We start from the raw sequence: 23171 nt of genomic DNA on the forward strand, positions 1-23171 counted from the left end.
AACAACAAAAAAGAGTTTTGTGAGTGTGAGTTAATATGCTTATGTCTAATTTCTAGGACTTCTGCCTGAGACCCTAAACGTTTCCCCAACTGAACAAACAGCTCGTCCCATTTTCTGTTTTGGAAATCTGGTCAAAGAATCAGAAAGAAAGAAAAAAACCTTTATGTAGCTGGAAGACATAGCAGGTGGAATTAGGCCAACTGTCATGTTTTTGGGCATGTGTGTGTGTGTGTGTGTGTGTGTGTGTGTGTGTGTGTGTGTCTGTGTGTGTGTGCACCGGCACCCACACAGAGTGTAGGGGGCAGTGCACACGTGTGAGGTCTTAGCTTGTAAGTATGCTTAGATGGTTCTTAAAGTAAACCCCCTTTTTCTTTGGCAGTTTTGTGATTATTATTTAAAAGGGAATTTTAAACCACACTCAGGCAACAAAAGAAAACCTGTGCTGGCAAACAAGAGGATTGCTGGCCCAGCAGCAGGAGTGGTTGAAATGATCGGCTGATAATGTTCTCCCACGACAATTAGGCCAGGCCCCCAAGCCTTTTGTGAATAAAATGAAGCTGGTTAAGTGGCTTCCGGTTGTCTCAGCACCCGAAGAAAAGCAAAGAGAAAACACTAAGGCAGCTAAAGATTTAATCAAAGTAAGGGCCAGCAAAAGGCATTCTCTTTCTGTTCCAGACAGTAATAGGAGCTCCTAGACACTGCAGACCTTGCTCCCATCTTCCCACCAAATGCTCGAATGGGATATTGTTTAACTATGGTTTTATGAAGACTCCCTTTGTTTCATAAGTTTTTGTCACGGTAGGAGATTTTGAGGGTGACAAGGGTGGTGTTCGTTTTTCTTTCTCTGTGGAGTAGAAACCTAAACCAGGAAGTAATTAAGGGGTAGAATGACTAAGACCATTTCAGACTCGAGTTGAGTGTTTTGCTGAGACCAAGTCTTGCTGCGGTAGCCCAGAGTTCCAGCACCCTTTATCTTAGAATTCTGAGTCTGAAAGGACAGCCTGGCCCCACCCTCTCTTTCCCTAGGACAATACAGCCCCTGCAAACTGTGCCTCAGTCAGAGGAGTTTGATTTGGGTATGCTTTTTACTTGCTGTGCAACCTTCAACAAGTTACTTAATGTCTCTGAATCTCCATTTCCTTTTTTAAAATCTCCATTTCTTTATTTGTTTTTTTAATTTATGTATACATTTTTATTGACATATAGTCAGTTTACAATGTTGTGTCAGTTTCTGGTGTACAGCACAATGCTTCAGTCATACATGAACATTTATTCGTTTCCATATTCTCTTTCACCATACGTTACTACAAGATGTTGAATAGAGTTCCCTGTGCTGTACAGTATAAACTTGTTGTTTATTCCATTTCTTTATTTGTAACGCACAAGACTATTTTGAACATTAAATGAGAAAAACATTTGTGAAACTGGCTCTGCAAACTGTAATGATCTGTAGAGATGCTATCTGGATTGACATGCTATTGGATAGAAATGCTGTATTGGTTTGTTATTCCTGGTAGAGAAGAAAATAATTGTGCTTGGGCTTTACTGGGGGCTTTTTGTATGCTGAGGACTGTTGTGACTTGCTTAATCCTTGGTAACTCTATTTTACAGGAGAAGAAACTGAGGCCTGGAGTTTAAGCAATTCGTTCAAGGTTACCAAGTTGGTAAGTAACAGAGCTGAATTTGACTGCGGCCATCTGGCTTCAGAACTCAGAGCGTCATCTGAATTATCTTAAGCTTCACAACACCCCTGGAAAGTTGAGGTTCAAAGACGACAAGTAACTTGCCCAAGTTCATTCCACTGGTAAGGTGCTGTCTTAGTCCATGCAGGCTGCTGTAACAGATACCATAGACAGGTTGGCATATAAACAATAGAACTTTTAATTCTCACCGTTCTGCAGGCAGAGAAATCCAAGATCAAGGTGCTGGCAGATTCGATGTCTGTGAGCCGAATCTGGTTCTCTGTGCTATAATCTCATGTGGTGGAAGGGGCGAGGGAGCTCTCTGGGGGTCTCTTTTATAAGGGCACTAATCCCATTCATGAAGGCTCCACCCTCATGACCTAATCACCTCCCAAAGGCCTGCCTCCAAATGCCATCATATTAGAGGTTAGGTTCCAACATACGAACTTGTAAGGGGACAGACAGTGCATTGCAGGGGTCAAGTCAGTATTCCTATCCAGCAGTCTGGCTTGAAAGCTAGTGCTCTTGACCCCTGTAACCTTGTCACCTTGTAACCTTGTAAGGCCCCTCAGGGAAGCCCGTTCTGTGAGCCTGGGTGTCCTCTACCTACGACAGGGCACTTTACTCTTCTGCCTCTTCTCTCCCTAAGCTTCCTGGTATCCTCATTTCCCTCCATATGACCGTCCAGCCTATGGAGAGGTTTAGTCACAGAGTGGAGACCAAATGGCAGAATGTCTTGCAGCAGTCTCTCATGCTTGCTTTTAATTTTTATTTTAGTAAAGGTGTAACTTACATACTGTAGAGTGCACACATCTTGATCGTGCATGTTGATGGATTTTTGCTATGTTACACCCACCGAGCTGCCTCTCAGATCGGGATATGCTGTATTCCCATTACTTAAGTTCTCTTATGTCCCTTTGCAGTTAGTACTGCTCCCAGTGATAACCACAGTTCGGACCTACAGAAGTCAGGGCATGTCTGTCATATCGTAGATTCCTGCTTCTACCTTCTCTGGATCCAAATATACTTGCTCCATAAAAACAAAACAGAGATAAAAACAACACTTTAAGTAGCATGGGTGACCCTGTCTTTCCACCCAGTGGGCATCTCTCTTGGAGTGAGCTGAATGGGAGACACAGATCTGCTGTTCCTTCTGTTGGTCTTTGTTCTGATGGCTTTTTACAGGATGAGCATCTTGCACTGTCGAGTGTGTTTCTCACATTTATAGATTTTAATTATCATACAACATGGCCCCGAAATCCAAGCCAGTTATTTCTTCTGGTGCTCAACCTAAGAAAACCAGTCTAACGCCAAAGAAAACACTGACTTTTCCACTGAATGAGAGATGGTCTGTCAGTCTCCAAGGTGAGACCTTATTGTGGGATTTTCAAGTGGAATTTTGATCCCTTTCCATTTTCATATTACATGCAGACTTTAGAGGCTAACTCTTGAGCAAGGTGCAGTTGTAATGTGGACAGAACTCAAGCATGGGAAAGGGGGTGTATTAGATCTGGTGACCTGAACACTTCCGGCAACTTGGTGGACTGACTTGTGTGAGTCTCTTCTGATATGAACAGAGTTGACTGAAATATAACACTGTATCTAGGAGAGCTCATTAGAAGGGGAAATCCTCAAGTGTCAGAAATGAAGAGAGAAATCTAAGCCGAATGGTTATATGAGCTGAAGGCATGACGGCTTATAGGACTTTTGCACCCAGGTGGAGGCTGTAGAGTGTGGGGGTTAAGTTTTAAGGCCACAGTGGGTCTAGAAATGAGACCTGGGTCCAAGGCGGAATTGAGTACTTGGGGGCTGTAAACATTACATGTCTTCACAGAAAGGGACTAGAATAGTGCTGCTCTCTGGAGAAACAGAGAGGAAGCTTGTGCTGAATAGGGAAAAAGTCATCAGCAAGAAATTAAAAACCTGGGGCTGTACCATATGGGGTTGAGGAATCTATATTGTTATTGCCATGAGATATGAGACCTCCTCCAGCTGAGAAATTAACATAAAGACTGGTTGCCTACTGTGGAAATCCCTAGCACAAACACACAATCACTCCGCAGGGAGCCTTCAACAGCCCAGACCTAACAGGACTCCCACAGAAAGAACTGCCTCCTCTGAAGATGAGCTCACGATCAAATCATATGGACTATTCAGGAAATGAATGGCTTTGTGTTGAAAGTAATAGAATCATCTTAAAGAGACTATAAAATAGTACATTAAAAATGATTAAAGACTAAAGATGATATGAAAATGTCATGAAAGATGGAAAAAGAATAGGTTGATTTGAGAAGCAGCCACATGGAAATGGAAAATAGTTACTGAAATTAAAATCCAGTAAAAGGGTTAACTGACAGACTAGACATAGCGAAAGAGATAATGAGTGAACTGGAAGACAGTAATAACAGTTTACCTTTGTTAAGTACTTAATGTGTGCCAGACACTGTTCTCTGTCCTTGCATTAACTCATTTAATCCTCAGATCAAAATTATAAGGAAGGCATTATCATAATCGTCTGTATTTTACAGACGAAGAAACCAAGACATAGTGGTTTGAGCCACTTGCCCAAGGTCACACAGCTGGTAATGATGGAGCTGGGGTTTGACCCCAGGCTGTCTGGTGTAGACTACAGTCTGTGTTTGCAGTTGCTACACCGTAGAAAATCATCAGGAATGAGCACTGAGCGATAAAGAGATGGGAAAATGGTAGAGAGGAGAGGAGGAGAGGGTACCACTCTGTCTCAGCAGAGGGAGAGGGGAGAGGCAGTATTAGAAGACATAATGATTGGCTGTCTCTGTAGATCTCCTCCAGTCTTTAGGTTCCAAGAATTTGCAACCAAATCACAAGAGTTGGTGACCCTATCCAGGGCAGAAATATTCAATCAAGGGTGGCAGAGCCTCAGTTTCCACTATAGCATGTATCCGTGTGCTGATGCTTGACAGAGGTCTCCCTGGGGGTGGGGGTGGGGAGGAACCCTGATTTGTAGCATTTGCTGGTTGCTATGGTATAAATACTTCCACCATGACCCATTTCCAGCTACCAACATGATGTCAGTGAACACAGACTTGGGAGGAGATGTGCATGGTTGGCTCTTTTGAGCCGGTCTGAGCCGGTTCCAGCACCCCCATGCTCTGATGTTCATTCTGTTTCGTACTCTGTTCTCTGGGTTGTGCATCCAAGGGATGGACTTTTCTGGAAGTAGTACTATCATGTATGATACCACAGGGGCAGGATGAGACTATGGGGCAAGAGTGGAGCTCTGCCCACCCCCTCTTCTTCTCTTGAATTAAAAAAAACAAAAAAACGTTTTGTGAATATGGTGGGGGGCAGAAACAGGCACACTTGTTACACTATTGATGAGATCAAAAGTGAGTCTGACCTCTTTGAAGGCAACTCAGCACCACCTACCAACATTTTAAGCGCAGGTACCCTTTGACCCCGCAATTCCACTTCAGGGACTTTATCTTCTAAATCCCATCTTTCCTGTAGTTACACATGTATATGAAGATGTGTGTCATGTAAATTCATTGCAGCATTGTTTGTAATAACAGGACACTGGTAACAACTGAAATAAATGTATATCAGGAAAGGGTTGATTGAAGGAATTATGGTATATCCTTACAGGAGGATACTGGGCCACTGTTTAAAATAGTAGGTCATAGTTACCAAGAAGGAATCATCTCCAGAATACACTGTTAAGTTAAAAAAAAAAGCAGTATGCAGAAAAGTGTATGTGGTATGTTCCCAAGTGTGGGAAAAAAAAAGGAGGGATTAATGCTTTTGGAAACCCACTTCCCCACACACATACTTGATTAGGATCAACTTTGCTGGAAGGACACTAAAAAAGAAGATGGTTGTGAGGAATACTGGTTAACTCTTAAGAAAAAGCGTAGGCACTGGTGGGTCTTAGGTGGGTGAAAGGTACCTTACTGTATATTCTTTTTTGTTTTGTTTGAATTTTTAAGTATAAACATCTTCTTTCCTGTTGTTGTAAAAAGACAAACTAGTTAGTAGGGACAGCTCAACTGGTAGAGAGCATGTTTAGCATGCACGAAGTCCTGGGTTCAATCCCCAGTACCTCCTCTAAAAATAAATAAATTAATTAATTAATAAACAAACCTAATCACCCCCCCCCCAAAAAAACCAACCCCCCAAAACAAACTAGTTAACAGAAAACTTCACCTTGGGAGCTTTCAACATGGAAGCCCTTGTTATTTTTAGGGGAGATTGGCAGGTCTCCATGGGGTTGCTAATCCCCAGTGTTTACTGAGCACCCGCCAAGCACCAGGCAGTTGTCCGTGTTGTCATACGCTGTGGGTCTCTCCAGTGCCTGACTCTGCCTGGGCCCTGGTAGCTGCGTGGTCAGTGTGTGATAAACAATAGTCCCATTTTCAGGAAGAGGGGAGGTAAAGTCTTTGTGCGAAGTCATGCACAAAGGAAGTGGAATTCAAGAGCAATCTTAAAAGTGCTTTGGGAACAGAGGGAAGCCAGCTGCTCCTTAGGAATCCCAGTTATCTGGATGGCATCTCAAGCCTCTCTCCTTCCTGCCACTCATCCCTGGTACCTCCCTTGAGACCACATGGAAGTGTTCTGTCAGTGTTAATTTTTCCAACTCTAAGAGCTTTTGCTCTGGGAAGTTAGAGCTGTGTTCCTGGACCAAGTGAATTGCTGATGTGTTTAGAAACAACAAAGGCACAGAGAATTTGTCCTGCAGCGTCCTCCTTTTCTGACTTATTTTGTCTTCATAACTCTCCTGTTGAGTTTGCATCATCAAAGATCTTAGAGACACTAGCTCTACTCTGTTAAAAACAGCGACCTTCAGGACCTTTTTTTTTTTTGAAGCAAAATAGATGTTCCCAGAGGTGCTTTTATTGTTGCTCTTGTTGTTTTCCGCCATCAGCCACATTGCTAACCCATCATGAAATGTTTTATGGAACCAAAGGCTTGCTCTCTCTCTCTCTCCTTTTTATCACTTGGTAATAAATTCAGTAAATAGGTTATTCATCTTGAGAGCGGCTCTTATGATGTTTTTGTGATTTGATCAACAGTAATCCAAACGGGCAGGAAAACTGGAGCGAAAACTTAAGTTCATAGAATCAAAATCGCAAAAACTGACCTGAGTATTATTTAAGACTGTCACATCATCTGTTAACACTGGGATGAAATTCTTGCCAGGGAGGGATGTTTGACCCTGCTCTTGGCTGTTGCTATTTTGTGGGTTTATTCAGAGTGCGCCCTTCAGTGCTTTAAGTATCATTGCCCAGCGCGCAGCGTGGGGTGTAGTGGTTTTAGCTGACTGTGAGATGACTGTATCAACAGTGTTATCCTGACTCCCCTAAACAGTAATTCCATCTTCACTGCCTGAATGCACATACAGAGTTGGCTGAAATGCTATGGCTTGAGTGAGTTCTGTTCTGACTCCTCCTGCTTGTGCTCCCATTGCTCTGTGTAGTATTTAATTAGTGCAATTATCTTATTGGCTTTAAATAATTGCAATTGTTTGTAGCCATCTCTGCATCAGCCTGAGTGCCAGGAAAGATGGCGTGGATCGTCTCGCTTCATCGGTGCACAGCCGGCCTGCAGCGTATGTCACAGCACTTCAAATTTCATCCTTCGGGATTCTTTTGACATCGTAACAGAACCCCACCTTGAACTGGTTTCCACAGAAAAGGGATGTGCTGGTTTATGTAGCTGAAAAGTCCAGAGATGGAACTTAAGGCATGGAGGCATAGTTGGTGTTGCTAAGGCTTACACAATTTTTTTCTCCATCTCTCAGCGCTGCCTACTATTTCTTTTTGGATTGTGGCGGCGAGATGTCTGTGAGCAGTTTTAGCAGCAGGAAAAAACAGCCACTTTCCCAGCAGTTCAACAAAAGTCTGAGAATTGAGTCTCAAGGTCTCTGATTGGTCTTTCCCTGGGTACCATGCCTGTTTCTAACCAATCCCTGTGGCCAGGTGAATGCGGTGCTCTGATTGGCCACCTTGGATCAAATGCCCGCCCCCGAAGAAGCCGGGGTAGGGTCTGCACCTGCCAGAGCCCAGGACTGAGAATGAAGGGAGGCAGACGGGCCTCAAGAAACTCTGGGAACCGTTTGTGAATGGGGGGCTTAAGCAAAAGCCAGGATGTCCGATATAGTAGGTTTTTAATCATTGTTTACTCAAGGAATGAATTAACAGCTGAATGAGCAAACAAGAGCTGCTGCTAATTCTGTGAGCTGGTTATACAATACCCGGAGTCAGGTTTTAACAGATGGAGCCTTTGCAGAGAGGAGGGATAAAAGAGAGCCTTGAAATCAAGTCATGTAAGGATGACATTAAATTAGCTGAGATACTTAACAAGAAATAGGAGACATATGATAGCTGTTTCCAAATGGCTGAAGGGCATTCATAGGGATGAAACGTTTGCTGATTTCCTACTTTATGTCATAGATACTGGTCTAGACGCTTTAATTGCTATCATGCTACTTTTGTTTTCATTTTATTTTTATTAGACCGCCAATTTATGTTCATTATAGAAAATCCAGAAATGCACAAAAAAGAGAAGAATAAAAAGTCCTTCCGTAATCTAACTGCTTAGGGCTAATTGCTATTAATATTTTGGTGTATATTCTCTCAATCTTTTCTCCCTATAATTTAGATGCATTAATTTTTTTTTTCATTTAATCTTGATAGTTGTGTTTGTCAGGGAGGGAAACTGTGTCTTAGAGTTTAGGAGCTTGTCTGAGGTCCCAGGTGTAGGCACTAGAATTCTAGGACCAGAAATCAGCCCACACCCCTCAGCCTCAGAAGCCCTCTCTCATTCCCTCTTTGATTTATCTGCTGCATAACTAGCAGTCTCTGTACTAACAGTTTTTACTATCGTTCTATTCTGAGATTCTTGATTTAATCACTCATTGTTTACGCACGCACTCATCTTTCTTCATGTACTTAGGAAATATTTCACTGGGTGCTTTCTGGGTGCTGGGGGCAGCCCAGGGAACGAGGCAAGGCCCCTGCCCCTCCTGGAGCTGACAGTCTGGCTGAGTTCCACATCACTGTAAATGGTTAAATCAACAGCCTCTAGTGATGTGCAGATCTGGGATGCTGCCAATTGCACTGGCCTCACACCTCTTTCAGGAAGCAACCAGCAAAGCCAAAAGGAAGTACCAAAGCCAGAAAGATGTACAGCCTAGTTTTCTATATGTGCTCTGCTCAAGACCCCTCTCCCAAAGGGAGTCAGTTTGTGTTGAAGGATGGGAGGCTCCGGGCTTGTGTTACCTTCCTCACCTTCCCAAGGCTGGCTTTGCTGAGGGATCTGGGGTGTGGCCCACCACTGGGTACATATGATGACACTGTCTGCTGAACTCCAGATCAGAACCCACGGTATGAAGTAGGGTTAGCTGAACAGAAGGAGGGGAGTACATGTTTCTTGAATGTGGCCTACCCCAGGTGCTTTCACATGGCTCTCTTTTACCTAGGAAGATGGGTATTATTATCCTCGTTTTGCAAGGGAGGAATCTGAGGCTCATTTGGAGCTGTGACTTGAGCTCAGGCCTACTGGAGGGCTCCAGCTTCCTCTTGATGCTACTAACTTCCTCTTCATTCTCCTCTGAGACACATATGGGGAGTGGGGCTCTGAAATGTTTTGAAACTCCTGGTGATTTAGTAAGTTTTATTCCATTCACTTATTTTTAAAAGTATTTATTGAGGGCCTAGTTCCAGAAACTCTTTCAGGCCCTGGGTTATGGGATGACCAAGACCAATGAGGACTTCTGCTCCCAAGGAACTTGAAGTCTGAATTAAGTCACTGGAAGAGCGATGATGTTTCTGCACAATCCTTTGCTCAGTGAATCATTCAGCCTTGCACAAGGATGTATTAGTTAGGATGCTTTGAGTTGCAAAGAACAGAAAGCCCAGTTCAAATTGGATTATTGGTGGAGCAGTTGAGTGGTTTGCATAATCAGAAAATGGAGAGGTAGGGTAGGTTTCAGGCACACTTTGATCAGGGCTCCAGCTTCAGTTCTTTGTGATTCTCTTGGCTCTGCATTTCTGTTTATTGGCTCTGTTCTCAGGTTGACTCTTTTCATAATAATGCGAGGGCTGCCAGCAGGGCTTCTGTATTGTTCAACACCAGGAGACACCACATTGAATACTCGTGCTCCAAGAAGTACAGAGGGGAGCTGTCCAATGCGGTGGTCTGGCTGCCAGGACCTCTCAGACCACATGCTTGCTTGTTCACATCTAGGGGGAAAAGAGCTACCATCTCTCCCCAGAGCCATTGAACAGAATTTCTGAGCTTTCCTTGGGTTGGATCATCTCAGGACATGCCTCTGTCTCTCAAACAATCATTGTGGCAGAGGAAATGGGATAACACTGATTGGCTTAGACCATTCTGGACCCACCCCCGGAACTGGAGATGAGGTCTGAACGAATGAAGGATGCTGCTTGGTGGGAGAGGAATGGAGTAGCTGTTGAGAAGGCAACTACCATCTCTAAGGGGCAGCGTGTAGGAAATGAGTAAGGCATCGTCCCTTCTCTTAAAAAGCTCACATTCTTGACGGCTTCCCTAGACTTTGGCAACTGTCAGAGGAAGGGGTGTTTACATTTGCTGAATGCTTTGCACATTACGCGTTTTCTCAGTTCTCACAGTGCCCCTGTCAAGTAGGCATTCCTGTTTTACAAATGAAGAAACAAGTTCAGAGAAGTTAAGTGGCTTGCCAGCAGTTGCACACCTAGGAGGGGAGCAGGGTGTTTTGAGGCTGTGGATCCCACATTTCTTCCTCTCTTTTTGTGACAGTTGTAGAGAAAATAGGTCATTAACAGAGACCCTACAAAGCTCCATCTAATGACTCCTCTGCAATAAGCAGGGCCTTGGGAGTAGTTACTGCTTTTCATTTCAGGCTTTTATTAGAGGGATCCTGCATGCTTTTTTTCTTTAACTAACTCTAGATGGGAGGAAAACTCCTCTCCGTGGTCCAGATAAGCAGCAGATAATTGAATGAGCTTCTGAGAAAAGCAGAAGCATTGTCAACTCACAATGCATCAGAAGAGATGGTTGCATTCAGATAATTTTACAAAAATCATTTCTCTCTCCTTTTGACTTTGCTGCCTGAGGCTTCCATTTGATTTTGAAGTGCTGGAGTAACTATTATGTAATCACACACAATGCTTCTTTCCTCTGGGCCCCAAGTTAACTCGCAGGTTCACAACACAGAATACGTTTTTTGGGAGCGTGTTTATGTAAAGCCAGTGCGATTCCTAAATTACACCGCCCAAACAAGGGCAAACAAGCTGGATTTTCTGGTTTTCTCCAGACTCTGCAGAGACATAGCTTCCAACAGAGCAGGAACTGCTTTGCAGAAAATCACTTGTTTGCTGATGGCAAAATGTCTGTGTTCATACTCTTTTTTTTAAAAAAAATATTATTATTATTATTTTGCAGGGGGAGATAATTAGGTTTATTTATTTGGAGGTGCTGGGGATTGAACCCAGGTCCTAGTGCATGCTAGGACTGAGCCATATACCCTCCCCCTTGTGTCCATACTCTTGCCTGTATCCAACATGTGTGTCTTGTGCTTTGCTGCCAGGCGAAAGGCCCTTGTTTTGTTCATAGATCTCCTGACGTCACTGACTTCCACCCCAGCTGACGTTATTGCAGCTTGGGAGAAATGAACAGAAAGAGCGAAATCAAAATGGTGGTTGGTGCCAACTTGACCCATAAGGTTTTCAACTTAGATGCTGTGCTTTTTGAGTTCTTGTGTTTGCTTTTTTTCCCCCCAGGTTATTACTGATGATAATTAATCTACTTATCCAAATTTCTATTAAGTTGTCTACTATGGTTTGGGTCTTGGGATCAAGAGTTGACCAAAGGATTAGTCTCAGTTACTAACAGCCTTCAGTGGCTCTCCTCTGACCAGATCTCCTCCCAGTCTGTTCACACCAGTATAATTTCTTGGTTCTGATTCAGGGTGGTCCTGGCAGACTTGTTAAAGAGGAGACGAGGTCTGAGGGTAAAATGCATAGGCTTCAGTGTCAGGTAGAGGCCAGCAAAACGGGGTTGCTGGGCTCATCTAGTTGGCCTTGGGGGGTGACTACTGTGGTTGTTATTAGGGCTGATATTTAGGGGTTATTTGTTGCCATGCATAACCTCGCTTACCCAAGTGATATGACCACCACTGTCATTAAGGCAGCAGGATTCATGGAACCTGGGAGCAAGCCAGCTTCTGTGTGTGTGTGTGTGTGTGTGTGTGTGTGTGTGTGTTTGCACGGACATACGTGTATGTATAGATATGCATCTTGCTGCCTTTGTGACAGTGATTCTCAAACTTGTCCACACGTAAGAATTGCCTGGCGATCTTCTAAAATTCCAAACCTAGGGCCACACACTGGGCTGAATTAATTCACTGATTCTGGGACTGGGACAAAAGCAATAGCCATTTTTAAGCTCTCCAGGTGCTTCCAGTGTGCAGATTAGTTTAGGAACCACAGGTCTATGAGAATTAATAATGGTAACATCATCATCATCATCTAAAGATGAGTAGGGATAATGGTAATGGTAGTGGTCCTAGCCACCATTATCATTTACCAACTGCTGCCTGTATGCCAGGCAGTGTCCTGGGTGTCTAACAAAGAGAATCGCATCGAATCCGCATGGCAGCCCTGCAAGACAGCTCTGCAGGTGGTTTGAGCAGGAAAGGAGGGGGTCATGTCTTTGACACTGACGCCAGCCACAGACTTGCTTAATCCAGAGTGTCAGGTAAAGTCTAGAAAGATGGAGTTGTTGGGCTCCTCGTGTTGATCCCAGAGTGACCACCATGGTCATCATCGGGGTTGAGACTGAGGGATTGTTTGTTACCACAGCATAACCTGGCTCATCCTGACGGATGCAACCATCCTTTTAACAACCACAGTGGATTCAGGAGTCGATATGCAAAAGAACATTTTGCAAAGTTATAAATTGAGGATGAGTTTATTTTGGCTTGTGGCTTAGAAAGAGAAATGAATGTAGTAAACTAGGCTATTAATCTTGGGTTGGTTGATTCATCCATCAAAATCACTTCAAGGAATCAGGTTAAATAAATTAATAAAACATTACCTTGTGTTTTTGTAGCACTTTTCTCAATGGAGTACACACGGGGTGTGTGTGTGTGTGTGTGTGTGTGTGTGTTTGCATGGACATATGTGTATGTATAGATATGCGTCTTGCTGCCATTGATAGTTTTTTTGGCATATTCTAGAAGGACCATTAGGTTTAAATTGGGCTGTGTATAAAAGCTACAAACAAGAACTAATTCACGTTGAAATCCGTATCCAATGTCCATAGACAAGCCTGACTGGAGTCTTGGTGGGTAGTTTGGGTGGGAAGTGTGGGAGGGGTGGGAAGGCTGTGCGTAGCAGAGGGAATAGCATGGCTGAAGGCACGACAGCAGGGAGGAGTATTTACAGGGACTCTGTAAGTAGTTCAGTATTACTACCAAGAAAGATATCACTCCCCACTCTTAAGGGTGGTTGGCAAGTCCTATAAGACCCGCAGTTCTCTACTTGTTTCTTCATCCTTCAGCACACAAGTCTGCTAACATTTTTTTCCTACCTTGGAAGAGATTTGTGAGTAATGAAGGGCCAAATAAGGATAATTTTTTTAAAAAGTGAAGTATAGTCGATTTACAATATTGTGTTAGTTTCTGGTGTACACCATCGTGATTCAGTTATACATACATATATATACATATATATATATATATATTCCTTTTTATATCCTTTTTCATTGTAGGCTTTTATAAGATATTGAGTATAGTTCCCTCTGCTGCACAGTAGGTCCTTGTTTATCTAGTTTAAATATAGTAGTTAGTATCTGCAAATCCCAAACTCCCATTTTATCCCTCCCCACCCCCTTCCCCCTCGGTAGCTGTAAGTTTGTTTTCTATGTGTCAGTCTGTTTCTGAGCACTCAGCCACCATGACAGACAGCCTTCTAAGTCTCAATACTAAAACAGCACATTTCACAAACCGAGATAATCTGTAATGTACAGATTACAACACTGTGGACCTATTAGATTTAACTGTATGGAACTGCTGTTTTTTAGAGTAAAAAGTGGTTGCATACTAGTAACTTCATATGTTCCATCTGTTATTTTAGTTAACTCTCACAGTAACAGTGAGTTAGGTGGTGGTTGTGCCCATTTTGTAGATGAGTAGTCTAGTGTTTTAGATGGTGCTTAGGCACTGATTGGATTAATATTTTCTCCCTGTAGAGAGAAAGGAGGGGTGGGAAGCAAGCAAGACAGAGTGACTCATGCATGTCAACGTGGAGGTCTCATCCTGGCTCCATCTCTTAGTAGCTTTGTGACCTCTAGCAAAATACTTAAATTCTTTGTACCTCACCTGAATTTTCTCACTTGAAAACTGGGAGCAAGAAAATCTTCCTTAGGATGTCATTATAAGGATTGAATTATAAAATGAGTGGAAATCATTTTGTTCAAAACCGGCTGAAACGAAGCCATTGATCAGAGGTGTTGGCGGTAATAGTTCCTTCTGTCATTGTGTATTTCAGACCAAACCCGTGTCTCTTTCCTCTGACCGTGGTGTTTCTGGAAAACACACACAACATCTTTTTTCAATGGTATCAGTAAATTAGTGACCCTTGACGTAATTAGGCATTCTTTTTTTTTCCAGCTAGTTTCCCTCCAGCTCTGATGGGGTGCCATAGAAAGTGGGTGGAACAGCAGATTAACCTCTGTCTGGGTTTCTGGGTCACAGGTGGGGGCGTCCACCCAGCCCCTCCTCTCCCTCCCATTCCTCCGGCACCATCCCATTTCTGATTTTATAATGTCTCATCCTCACCTTCAGGGACCCCCTCCTGGCCCAGCTGCAGTGGTGGTGGGCAGGTGGTTCCTGGAACACCGAGGGGTCCTGCTGGAGTGGGGTCTGTCTGCTCTTCCCCTCTGCTTTGTCAGGTGGGCAGGGCGAGGTGTGACTTTCATGGAGGGTGTGCCTGTCAAAGCCGAAAATGCCAAGAGGCTACTGAGCCGCACAGAGGCTAAAAGAGCACACATCCTCTCAAGTCCTCTTAGATTTTTCTGCAGCCAGCTGTTCTCGAAATGGGGCTGTGGGCTTTGGGCTGAGACCTGCTTACAGCATCAGTAAACTCCGTGGACCAGCCTGTCCCTCTCGGGAAAAACTTGGCCTCAGGACAGGGCTTGGGAGGGAGAAGTGAAGGTGTGCGGAAAGTCTTTCTTTTCCTCTTTTCACGTTCATGTCTTGGCAAGAAAACACGCTCTTTATTTCTGTCGCCTGTATCAGCGGCAGATTCCCCAACTGAACTCCTAGGCGTCGTCCTGGCTTCGTCATACTTGAGCTTTTCCGGCTGCAAACAATTTTGCTTCTCCAGTTGACTACAGGGACTCTAATAACTCCAGGTGGTGAATGGGCGGTGGGGAGTACAGTTCTGTAGAAATACAGCTCTAACGCAGTACAAACACAGAGGGGGGAAATGGGAAGCTTGTCAAGAGGGAAGTGCTGGATTAAAACATTTTACCTTTATTGACATTGAAGAAACCAGGACACTTGTTAAATACTTTATGGTGTCGCCTCATGGCCCAGTACATACATATTTTAGAGCCTTTAATAACAAGGTGGCTGAGGTACGTTTCTTAAGGAAAGGTGATTAAGATAAATTGTTGAGATGAAACACAGCCGATTTCCATTCAGACTATGAGCGATTTTTAAAATAAAAATATATGCATTATCTTTATACAGTGAGAGACATAGAAGAAGCATTTGAAAGTGTGCCCACATAGTGTGGGAGGCTGGATCGTAGGTTTTTATATTTTGTTCCTTTTGTTCAAATTTTTCAAATTTTTTTTATGCAGTCAACATGTATTTTTCATATAATCAGAGTGAAAGAAAGGTAGAGGGGGTCAGGAACCTCCCTTTTTTAACCCAGTCATTCCACATATTTATTGAGGGTCTCCTAGGAGCTGGGTGGGCACAGTGACAGATAGCCCTGACCTCTGCTTTCACTGAGCTGACATTGTATTGAGAGGCTTTTTTTTTTTAATTTAAAATATTTTTTAAGCTCAAAAATAAAAATTACAAGTTGTGATAAGTGCTTTGAAAGAAAAAAAGCCAGTGACATACCAGGAAATGACGGAAGGGAAGGTTGACTTTAGGAAGGATGAGGGGACCACTTTGAGGAGGTGACCCTTGAACCTGGAGGCCAAGAAACAGCGATGGGAAGAGGCTGCAAAGTATACACGAGACACAGAGAAGGGCCAGCAGGAGCAAGTGAGAGCCGCCTGCCTTCCTGCAGGTCCCTCAGAGGGCTGGCGAGACCAGGACAGGAGCCGGCCACTTGTGAGAAACGTGTTACATGGATTATGGGAATATGGCCATTAGGAAAACGTAATGGCCCCTGGGAGATTGGTTAATGTTTTGCTAAGTAACAGGAATTAGGCGTTGGGTTTGAGCTGTTGGTTTTGTACTTTGGTGCTATCTGAGTAGCAGCTCTGATGTCCTCTTTTACGATGGGCAGGTTTCAAGCGCTGCCCAGGGATTCCCAGGCCTCCTTCCCCTTCCCCTTCTGCCTTCTTTAAATTCACCCACTGAATGGATGCTCCTCGGTAAGGCATGACCCTGGAGTCTTAGCCCTTAGCCTGGGCTGTGGTGGAAATATTTGGGAAGGTGCCTCTTTGTTTCTGGGTTCAGTATTCATTCATTCCTTGAAGAGGAGGAGGGAAGCAGCTGGGAGAAGTCCCTGAATGTTAGATTGAGGACTCAGACTGGATACAGAGGCAACAAGAACTATCATCTAGGTGCTTACAACATACTGAATGGTGTGTTTCACTTAATGATGGCAGCAACTCTTCAGAGTCCTCTCTAAGAGCAGTTGGGCCAGACACATCAAGACTCATAACAACATTCAGATCCTTTGACCCAGTAATTACAATCCACGGGACTTATGCTGAGGTCATCATTTTTTTAATGGGGAGAAACCAAGAAAACAATGAGGTCTATAACAGAAGTCATAGCCAGCAATGACACAGTGTTTTGGGGTTTTGAACATATTTTCCTATATAGATTTATGAGGGCTTCACAACATTCCTGTAAAATAGGTTTTTATGCCCATTTCACAGATGAGGAATGGAAAGTTAGATGGAGTGCCCTGATTCACTCTGGCAGGTTCAGGCTCTGAATCCCCGCACATGCAGTGTCACCTGGTTGGGGTGCCCAGAAATTAAGGAAAATGGTGGGTGTTAAGGAAGCAAGGGGAAGGAATCCAAGACTGAAAATAACTCTTGAACTTAATGCATGCTTAGTTCTGTCTCACGTGTCGTATAGATTTTATTTGAACTAATCCTTACAACAAACTCGGGGGGAAGCTGAGGCTCTGAGAGGTTGATTAACTTGTGAAGGTTGGCTTCAGACCCTGGCAGGGCTAAACTCACAGCTTCCTGGTGCTTTCAGCTCTGCACAAAAATGTGCCCTCTGCTTCACAAGAATGCATTTCTCAAAGAGTGAATAGATGAATGAAGGAATGAATGGATTAGGTGGGTTAGGGCTTGAGAACCAGCTCCCATAGAGAATGAGACATCAGGATGCCCAGGGGTGATAGGTTCTTTTTGATAGCTCTGCAGTTTCTACATGCAAAACAGTTACCCAAGCCTCTCCCACGAGAGCTGCAGCTTCGCTGGTCCTTGAGGCCACACTTTTCCAGTACCCTTCACCTAAAGGTTCTCTTTCTTTGCTCATCTGATCCCTTGAAAAATGCTGTGAGCCAAAAAAGTCTCGTGGAAGCCAGGCGTGCAGGGTGTGGACATTGAGCAACTGAAGGAAACTGAGCTAGCTCAACATGGTGAACTATTCTGCAGCCATGAAAATGATGAATGTGACTGTAGAAATATGAAGCACTGGGAAATAGTTGCACAGATCTGAAGGTATCAATTGAAGCAGTGTGCATTTACACGGATAAAGGCTGGAAGAGAACAGGAAGGAAGACAGCGTAAAGGTTTTGGGGTTGGATGGTGTAACCATCCAGTTCATCTTCTCAGCTAGGAACCTTAGGGTCATGCCACACAGCTCCTGCTTTTTCTTCCCCTAGGTGCAGCAAACTCTTGAGGATTCTACATCAGTAAGTATCTTAATTCTGGTGCCCATTCTTCCTCTCCACTGCCAGGTTCCTAGAACAGGCTCTTATTACCTCTTGCCTGGACCCCACAGCAGTTTCACTGATCTACTGGCCTCCATTCTCCTCCCCTGTTGAACACTGCCGTCAGAGTGATCTTGTTATAAAACACATCTATCTGATTATGTCTCTCCCTTGCTTTAAAGCGTCTGTGTACTTGTGGTTGCCTTCAGGAGGCAAGTTCCAACTCCTTAGCATGGGGCAGGCAGAGGTCCTTTACAGTCTTACCACCCCAGTCATACCCCTAGAATGTCATGAATGCCCTTCCTCTGCTCATGTGCCTTCTCTTCTTGGCCCTTCCCCCATCTCTTCAAGACCAAGCTCATCCTCTCTGAAGCCTTCACAGCCATCCCAGGGAGATGGTTGGTTCCTCCACCCTCCTAAATTACAACAAATCATGTTGTGTTGTAATTGTGAGGTTACAGCCCTTCCTTTCACTAAATTTTGAGGCCCTCCAGGGCAGGGATCAGATGGCTTACTGCCCATCCTCCACCCTAAACCCTCAGCATGGTGCCTAGGACATAGTAGAGGGGCAGAAACGTGTAATCGAATGACTCAGTGATTGATTTTGTAAAAAGCAAAAGAGGAAATGCAAGTAAAGGGCTTATAGTACAGTGCCTGGCACACAGTAAGGACTCAAAAAAAGTGCTAGCAAGCCACAGTGATTAAATCATCATCAGAGCCTACTGCTCTTATGTAAACATCTCTTTTTTTTGGCATCCTTCTGCTTGTTTTTTCAACATAAAACTTTGACCTCAGCTGAAATGTGATTACATTCATGCAGAATGATGAAAGGATCGTGGAAGAATAAATTCAGCACTTCTCTTAGGGTCTTGTTTTCTGTTCCCTCTTTCAGGACATCCGTCGTCGGGTAGTGGTAGAGCTTACTGGTGAGTTCTCACACAGGCTAGGAACAGCTCTAGGGCTGATAAGGAGAAAGTGCCTCTGAAAGGAGCAGTCCGTCCTTACAGGACTCATCCTATGTCACGGTTACCACTCATCGAGTGGACTGTTTCTTTTTGCTGGACTGTAAGTTCCTTTCAGACCAGCATCATGTCTATGTTGCTTCCCAGAAATAAAATTAGGACCAGTGGATGAAAGTCATTGAGCATCAGATTTCTGATCCTTGTAAAAGAAGAGGTTCCTCACAATGAAGAGACTGACCACAGCAATAATGAGCTCCCCATAATTGGGTATATTTGAGCTAAACTGGATGTTCATGTGTTAAGGACATTATGGAAGAGATTTCTGCTCTCTGTGGGATATTGGGTCACAGGTGTGTGGTTACTCAGAGCTCATACCTAAGGGACCAAGCAGGTGTATGAACTCTTCTTCTGGTTCAAATAGAGGACAGTGGGTTAGTATGGACCAGGGTTAAGAGTGGGTGTCAGTGTGTCAAACAAATGGACCAGAGTTCTTGGATTGTGAACACTGTTCTGTCAGCATCATTGCTTGCAAACATCAGCTCCCTCAGTTTAGTTGAAACTGATGAAGATTATAATGGATCTAGTGTAGAACCCCCAAATCATCATTAAGTGTGATAATTAGGGTAAAAATTGGAGGCCTAGGACTCTTGCCCTTAGTGAGTGCATTGAAAATAGCCACCTGCTCTCTCCATAACTCTTTTAACACATAAATCTTTGTAATATGGTCCATATCACTTGGTCTCCATATAACTAAAGAGGAAGACAGAAGGCTAAATAATGTTAAAGACCGCCTTTCTGTATTTGGGGCAAGGAGTGATTTCCTGGCTACATGTGGTAAGGCCCAGATAGTTTCTGGGATCTCACTGAATTGACTAGAACAAGGGTTCATAATCACGGTTTCATAGATAGGCTTCCTGAATCCAAGAATCTGTAATTGTGTGTAAGTTTGTGTACCTATGTGCATTTTCCTGCAGAGAAAAGCGCATACTTTTATGGGATTTTTCAGTAGGGCTCTTGACCCTAAAATATGTAGGACCATTTACCTCTGTAGTAATGATCCGCTCAGCAGTCAAACTGGAAATATCCCCGGGAGAGGTAACATTGTAATCATTTGCCCTTTAGTGTTAATGAAAAAAATCTGAGAGTTTCATAACAGAATGGGCTAGCTCGATGGGATGTTCTGATTTTGTACATAAATAGCGAGCATTTATGTTCAGAGTGAAAGGGGAGTTAGGGAAAAATGAAGAAGCTGCGCCCTCTGCCACATCTAAATTCTCTGTCCATCAGACATTTTTGCCCAGAGCAGACCTCAGAACAAAGTCTCGTTTATCTGAAAGAGCTATGCGTGACACCGTAGAAGTCTCAAGTGGCGCCTGATTTCTGTTCCTAGAATGGTCATTTAATACCTCCCAAGGGCGTCTCCAGGATACCATCGCAGATGATAACCGTGTACCTCTCGGCTCTGGCAGCCTGCCAAGCGCATCTGCCGTGTCTGGGAGTGTGAGGCTCAGTACCTGGCGGAGGGAGAAAGGCGTGCCCACCAGCCTAGCCATTCCACGCGTGAGAGGCGGTGGGATGTGGCAACTTCGCTGGATTCAGCTCAGAGTCCTGATTCGCGAGTTCCAGTTCCTGCCATTTCTGAGCTTGCTGACCTGAGGCAGGTCTCTGTCACCTCTGAACCTCAGTTTTCCATCTGTAAAACGAGAAGGCTGTAAGACCCCGACCCAACCAGATACCATCTCCGCGCAAAGGTGCTGCCCCTTTAAGGAGGGCGGGGGAGCGGAGGAGGTGGCCGCGCCCCCTTCCTCTCCTCGTGGCGCCCTCCCGACCACCTGTCTCTGTTCTCGCCCCGCCCCCTTGGGGAGGAGCGGGGGAGGAGGGGGCGGGGAAGGAAGGCTGAGGATTTACCTTGCGGGGCGGGCGCGCGGCGCATGCGCACGGCCGGACAGGTCCGCGGCGCCCTCACTTCCTGGCATTCCCCCCTCCCCCTCCTCGCCGTTACCCTGTACATCCGGGTCACTTGCCCTCCCCGCTCGGAGCCGGAGCCGCTGCCGCCGCCGTCGCCTGGCTCGTCGCGGCTCCGCTACAGGGGCAGGTGCGGAGGGCTCCCGGTCTGGCCGCCGCCGCTGCCCCGCTCCGGGCCCGGGGCTCCCCCTAGCGCCGCTGAGGAGCCGCCGCCGCGGCTCGAGGAGGGCGGAGGAGCGGGGCTGAGCGAGCCTGTAGGTTCGAGCAGAGGGTGAGTGATTTATTTTGACTGTTTTTCCCTCTTCCCTCACACCGCTCGCTTTCCTGCTCCGCGACCCCATTTTGGCGGAGAGGCGGGTGCGGTGGGGCCGGCGCGGGGCTTCCTCATCCCCCGGCGCGGGGTTTCCTCATCCCCTCGCGCGGAGGGCCCGCCCCAGCGCCCACCCCCGGCGCTGCGGCTGCACCTCCGCGGGCGCTCCCGGCCCCGCCTCCGCCACCCACCTCGGCGGCCGCCTCCCCGACCCCCGGCTCCCACCTCCGCTACCCGGCCCCACCGACCCCGGCCCTCATTCATTCGAATCTTCCTTTCTCCAGACCCTTCCTTCCACTCGTACCTCTGCGCGCGTGCTCGCCTCCCGCCCCCACCCCCGAATCCTGCCGCCGTGACCCTTGATTCCCCGGCTCTTCTCTTCCCGGGTCGACGTTTGCCCCTAACCCGCAGCTCCCACTTCCATCTCCCTTTCCTCCTAGCGGCCACCTCTCCTTCCCTCCCTGTACTCGTGGTCCCCAGATCCACACCCCCCTCGGTCTCTGCCACGCCTCGCCCGGGACACCCAGCGTACCCGGTCACCCGCGTGGAAGTTGGTGTCTTTATTGCCCACCCTCTCCTCCCAACCCTGTCCACCTGTGCGGCCAGACCGTCCAACTTATATACTGCGTTGACCTTAATTCCCAGCATTTAAAGTCCAGATTCTCAGTCCTAGGGCGTGGTCTTAGTGTGTTTCCAAAACACACAATTTCTACTATAATTACCCAAATCTGTGACTGTCAAACTGTGGTGGAAGTGGTGGTGGTTCTGTGTGTTTTCCTCATGGCTATTCTGGGTCACACCAGATACGTTTTCTCGCTCTCTACTTCTTTTTTTTTTCCCTGGAGGAGTATCTATGATGGATTAATTTGCTCTGAATGTAAAATTTGGCAGAAGATTGTTAGTCTTTCGACTCCTCCACATTCCTCCTTGCGCTGTTCCATGACTGATTTGTAACATTACCTGTTAATACTGTTTGTTGGTGAGACTTTTTCTCGGCCCATCTGTCGACAGCAGTTACTGAGTGTCCCCCGGTGTGCGGAATACTGATGGACTACCTGAATTCTTGCAGTACCACGAAGTGCCATTCTGGAGAAGACAAAGATTTTTGGCATGTGTTCACACCCCCCTCCCTAAATTTTTTGAGTTTGCCATCTTTTTCCTCCTTAATCTTTACATGGAAAATGTGTATCAGTCAATTTTGTGTTCTTAGAGTCTTGCAGTTTGGCAGGCTGGTGTTTCAGAGGAGGGTTTTATATAGCTGAAGGAATTTCACTCACTTGGGTGTTCAGGGACTTACTGCAAATAATTTTAGACTAACGTACCTCAAGAAAAATAAACTAATCCTTTTAATTCTTTAATTGTATTTAATAATAGAAACAGAAGCTTTGTGTCTGAAACAACTTGATAATTGGGGCTTATTTGATAGCCTGCTTGTAAAGTGTTGCAGTTAACTAAAACTGCCTGATTCAGCATTCATGAAGTGAAATGACAGCACTTTTTTTCCCCCATGTGACATTCATAGTCCATAATAATGAACTCAAAAGAAGGTTCTTAGTCCTGAAGTACACCTACCTGCATATCAGTGTGATGCAATTGCTATCAATAGTAATAGTATTTTTTTCAGCAGCCCTTTCTTCTGAGGAGCTGGTATTATAAAAAGTGCTTGGCTGTTTGTCCCCTTTTACATCTTGGATAACCAGTCTAAGTAGTAAGTCTTAACTTATAGTCAAGATTTTTTTTTTTTTTTGGCAGAGCCATTTTGCTACATAGATTTTTTTAATTTCTGAAAACTTTCTCAGTTATATAGCTGTCTGAGAGGAAATTCTTGCTTTGTAAAATGTAGGATATATAGTATGAACTCTAGAATATTTGATAATTGGATAGAGGCTAGATTTTTTTCCTCTTTCAGGAAAATGATTGATCAAAGGGAGCCTTGATGAGTAAATTGACCCTAGTCTCCCCAGAAGAAATACAGTTTCAGATGCTGAGTAAAACTAAGTGAATGTAGTTTATTTCTGATAGATTCTAGGTGACATTTAACATAATCAAATATAAGATTTATTTCTCTAAACTTTCCCCACCAAAATGGGTAAAAAAATTTATATGTTAGTGTCACTGTTGAGACTGTTTG

The 23171-nt window shown here is 44.9% G+C and overlaps 1 protein-coding gene across 8 annotated transcripts in view; it reads left to right on the forward strand.

The window, feature by feature from the left end:
* The window catches only part of CYRIB (CYFIP related Rac1 interactor B), a 134832-nt gene that overhangs the window by 35226 nt on the left and 76435 nt on the right, over positions 1-23171 (forward strand). For 4 of the 8 annotated variants that reach the window (XM_031439627.2, XM_064476847.1, XM_064476845.1 and 1 more), the window contains exon 2: positions 1612-1664. The gene's annotated coding sequence lies outside the window, so the exon portion shown is untranslated. Of the gene's footprint in view, positions 1-1611; positions 1665-20785; positions 21002-23171 lie in introns of those variants that run through there. The other 4 variants (XM_064476846.1, XM_031439628.2, XM_031439633.2 and 1 more) reach the window with 4 other exon arrangements.

This window comes from Camelus dromedarius, chromosome 20, assembly GCF_036321535.1.
Source record: "Camelus dromedarius isolate mCamDro1 chromosome 20, mCamDro1.pat, whole genome shotgun sequence".
Lineage (NCBI taxonomy): Eukaryota > Metazoa > Chordata > Mammalia > Artiodactyla > Camelidae > Camelus > Camelus dromedarius.